The sequence below is a fragment of the Capsicum annuum genome, chromosome 4 (assembly GCF_002878395.1).
Source record: "Capsicum annuum cultivar UCD-10X-F1 chromosome 4, UCD10Xv1.1, whole genome shotgun sequence".
In the NCBI taxonomy this organism is placed as follows: domain Eukaryota; kingdom Viridiplantae; phylum Streptophyta; class Magnoliopsida; order Solanales; family Solanaceae; genus Capsicum; species Capsicum annuum.
In genome coordinates, this window is record NC_061114.1 from 38572480 (window position 1) to 38577479 (window position 5000).

The window sequence follows — 5000 nt, forward strand, 5'->3', positions numbered from 1 at the left end:
CAAAACCTAACACCTAAGATAAGATAAGATCATGAACTATAAACCACATATTGGACACAGTGAAGGACAATTAACAACTCAACCTCCTCTTTTGAATGGATCCCTTCTTATTTGGTGGAAAGCTCGAATGGAAATGTATATTCAAGGTGAGACTATGAATTATGGGACGAAGCCACTAATGGACAAACAATTTCCATGAAAATAGTTGATGGAGAGCAGGTGAAGAAAGTAAGAAGTGAGTTCACTTCAGAAGACCTTATTGTACTCACGAAAAATACAAAGGTCAAGAACATCCTTGTGTGAGGTCTAGGTCCTAATGAGTAGAATAGGGTGTCAAATTATGTCACTGCCAAACAAAATTGGCATGACTTAGTGAATGCTCATGAAAGGACTAGTCAAGTTAGAAAATTCCAGATTGCATTGCTCTACGCTGAATGTGAAGTTTTCAAAATGAAGAAAAATGAATCATTTCACAAATTGATCACTAGACTGACTTCTTTAGTCATTGAATTGTTATCCATGGGGAAAGTTCTCACTACCGAGTAACAGGTTGAGAAAGTTCAAGGAATTATATGAAAGGCCAAATGGGATATGAAAGTCATAGCCACAGGGGAAGCTAATGATCTCACCACTATGACCTTTGATGAATTAGTTAAGAACTTGAAAGCTTACGAGATGAGCATGGAAGCTCTCAAAAGGAAGACGTGACTAAGGAAAAATCACTAGAATTGAAAGCATCTGAAAATGTAAAGTCAAACATTGATGAAGAACAAGTAGTTTTTCTAGTCAAGAATTTCAAGAAGTTCTTCAAACGGGGAAATATATCTGATAATAAGGAAGAAAGTCCAAAGAAGTAGCTCAATGACAAATCATAGGCTGGATGCTACAAATGTTACAAGACTAATCATATGATCAAGGAGTGTTCACTGTAGGAAATTAAGTGAAATAATGAAAGAATTAAAGGAGAAGGCCAAGAAAATAGAAAAAGATAGAATATGCTATGATGGCTACCTAGGCCTTAGGCTCTGAAGAATCTTAAGATGAAGATGTATATGGGACTCATTCATCGCTATTGGAGAATCATATATAGAAGAAGAGAAAGCAAACACTGAGGTAAGTATTCTTGAATTAAAAGAAAATTTACTTATTTTTTTTAAAAGACAACTTACTTCCCTAATAATTGCTTTGATTGATGATCTTTATGAACAAACCTCTGATAGGGATCGACTATTTAGTGTTATTGTAAGCCTAAAATTCAATTATATTGATCCTGAAACTTACAACAATGACATTGAAAAGAAAAACTGTACCCTAAAGGACCAGGTTGGTAAACTTGATAATGAAATCTGAATCTTAAGTCTGAAATTTTAAAACTGCAAATTACGAAAAAAGGAAAAGGGGTCTTGAGTGAAGATCAGAAAAGAATTGAGTCCAATCTTAAGTAATGCAAAAATGATTTTCTTTGTGAAAGATAAGAGGTGAGAAAATCTTAAGTAGTACAAAATAATGTTCTATGTGAATTAGAAATGATTAGAAAACTAACTTAAGTAGTATCTAGATTAAAATTGGACTTAGAAAGAGCAAATATATGGACTAACTCTTCTAGAATAGTGTACAGTTAAGTGGAAGAACTCATAATGAGAAAGAAAGTCTAGAATTTCATAAAGAGACAACTGTCACTAATTCTTTATGTTATATTTTTGAATAACTTGGACATCCCACTACTGAATGTACCATTGCAGTTGGGTTTAGAAACAAGAACATAACATTGGCAGAAGGAAATAGTGTTAAATCTGTACATAGTAATAGGTCTATTAACCTGTTGCCTAAATGGGAAAGAAGAAATCTAATTCACTCTTTTGATCATAAGAAAAGATTCAAGCTTGTATGGATTTTTAAAGAAAATCCCTAAACTATTTTGTAGGTAAAAGTAAAAAGTTACAAGAGACATTGGTATGTAGATAGTGCTTGCTCAAGGCATATGACTAGAAACAAATGAAAGTTTCTTTCACTCACCTCATTCAAAGAGGGGAATGCATCATTCAAAGATAAAAAAAAAGGTACAGTTACCGGCGTTGGACAGATGAGTAGATATGAACAAAGGCTCTAAAATACGTATATCATGTTGATGGATTGAAGCATAATTTTCTAAGCATATCTTAACTTTATAACAAAGGAAATAAGGTAACCTTTACTTTTATAGTTGCAAAGTTAAGAAGTTGGACAAAAAAAGATTATTTTAACTACAAAAATACATATAGATGTGTACAAGGCTGGCATCATAGGGATGCATGCTACAAAGTTGACATGACTTAGTGTAATTGATGACCCGTGCTATGGAACGAAAGTCTTGGACATGGAAGTCTGAAAAAATTGAACAAAATTGCTTAAAAGGACATAATTATAGGCTTTCCTGAAACTAAGTCTGAAGATGACAAGGTTGTTAGTGCATGTATAAGGGAGAAGCAAGTGAGATCCTCTTTCAAGACAAAGAACCAACTAAGTACAACCAAGTGCCTTGACCTGGTCCATATAGATCTTTGTGGATCAATGAGGGTAAGAAGCAAAGGAGGTAATAGGAATGTTTTTATAATTGTGGATGACATTCTAGGTTTACCTAGACTTCATTTTTAACTTCCTAAGAAGATTTCTTTGGTGTCCTTACTATTTTTGTTAAGAAAATGAAAAAAGAACTTGGTAACTCCTTAATTCCCATCAGATTTGACCATGGAACAAAATTTGAAAATAAAAAAATTCCTAGAATTCTATTTAGATAATAAAATAGATCACAATTTCTCTTCTCCTAGAACTCTACAACAATATATTGTGAATAGCTGCATGACTAGGCCTCTCTTAGAAAACACTTCTTATAAATTACTCAAACGTCAAAAACCAACACTGATCATTGTAGGACCTTTGGCTAAAAATATTTTATTCACAATAACAGAAAAGATAATTAGGGAAATTTTGATTCAAGTAGTGATGGAAGAATCTTCTTAGGTTATTCAAAACATCGTAAAACATATAGGCTTCTAATCAAAAGAACAAATTATGTTGAAGAAAGTGTGCATGTTATTTCTGATAATCTAGTACTATGCTTGAGACTAACATGTAGGATGAAAGTGAAACTAATGAGTGTGTATAGGAATAAGTTATACTACCTGGCCCAACCATTGAGTAGACTGTGGGCACATTGACAGAGGGAACAACAAGTCAAGAAATTGATTCACCCACAACACCAGTACATACTGTTGATAGTGTTTCTAGTAGTTCACCAGGGTTGTGCTAAGAAGTAACAAGTATCAATGATCACATCTAATTGACAATGTTCTTACAGATCTCACATATATAATCACTACTAGATTTGGTCTAAAAAATTTGTGTGCTTTTAAATCTTTCTTATCCGTGATTGAATCTAAAAAGAAAAAAGGCACTCTTTGATGAAGATTGGATAATTGTCATGAAAGAAGAGCTCAATTAGTTTGAAAGAGGCAAGATGTGACACCTAGTTCCTCTATAAAAATATAGAATTATTATTGGAACTAAGTAGGTGTACAAAAATAATCTTGATAAGAATGTGTCACGACCCGAGCAAGGGCCCTGGCCGCGACGGGCATCCCGAACTATCAAGGCCCAAGATACCCTTGAACTCTTTAACCCACTAGTGATATTGCCCTATCTAGGCCCAGACCCTCATGGCTTTAAAACACGTCCCTAGGGAGTAAGGCTTGCTTACTTATATACCCAACATCCCTCCGGTATTTTACTGATGTGGGACTTCTTCTCCTAAGTTAGGGTGCTCAGAACTATGAGTAACCCTAAGCTAACCCTGTAAGCCTTCTACTAGTTTTGAAACTCATAATAAGGTAACTTAGGCATGTGAATCTACTGAAATACTGCATTTACTATCTCAACTGAACTGAGTTTAACTAAATATAATGTCTAAAAGTTCTTAGCTTAAAAATCTAATCAATCAACACTGGAAATATGAAATATTTCTAACAGTCTGACAAGCCTCTACTCTTATTAACTAGAGAGTCGCTGGGACAGACCCCCAGTTGACTCAAATTAAATTAAAAATAACTGAGCAAACACTGCATAGAGCTGAAAGTCTAAATAAATGGGTTCTCATACCATGAGGAATCACTAACTATTGAGATGTAGATAGAGATGCCTGCGGTAAATTACACTACTAGAACTGAGCACCTGAATCTATATTATTAAACCATGTAACACATAGACGTATATGTGAATCAGTACTTTTGGAATGTACTGAGTATATAGGGGTGAATGCATAAGTAAAACAATAAATGCAATAATTCAAATAAACTTTCAAAAATAACATGCTAAATGTGAGTGACTCATCTTGGCTTGAATAATACAAGATGATAAATCATAAATCATGAATAATAAATCTTAAAAGAAATTCTTGTGAGCCACCACACTTAGTTTTCATAAACCATACTCATATTCAGTCCTTCAGATTATGTAGCCTAAGTGAAATGGCCTCACTTTTATCAATCTTAAAACTTAAAGCTAAAATCTGATAACTAAAGTCTTAAGTAAGACAATGTCACAATAAATTTGTACGCCTTTACACTTAGTTTTCTCAAAACTGTTTTGACATTTTGATTTAAGACTTAGGGGCTTTGGGAGTTTCTTCTAACTGATATACACCATGTGAGCTATCATAATGTCCAATGTCATGTTCCCCTAAGAGGGAAACCTCATGTTGGGGAGAGGTTTTCGACTGTTTCCAAGGAGTATAACCTTATCTTAAGTGATTACTGAGTTAGCCCACTTTGGGCACTTAACTCAATCCTATGGTGGCACGTAGTTATGGGGAATGAGACCTTAGAATCATACACAACTCGGTGCTAAATAATACTACCATTCTTTTGCTCAGAATTTTAGAGAATCCACCTTAAAATAACAAAAGGGTTTGTAATGAAAACCAATTATGCTTCTCTTTCTTTAAATCTCAAACTGTATGCACAATG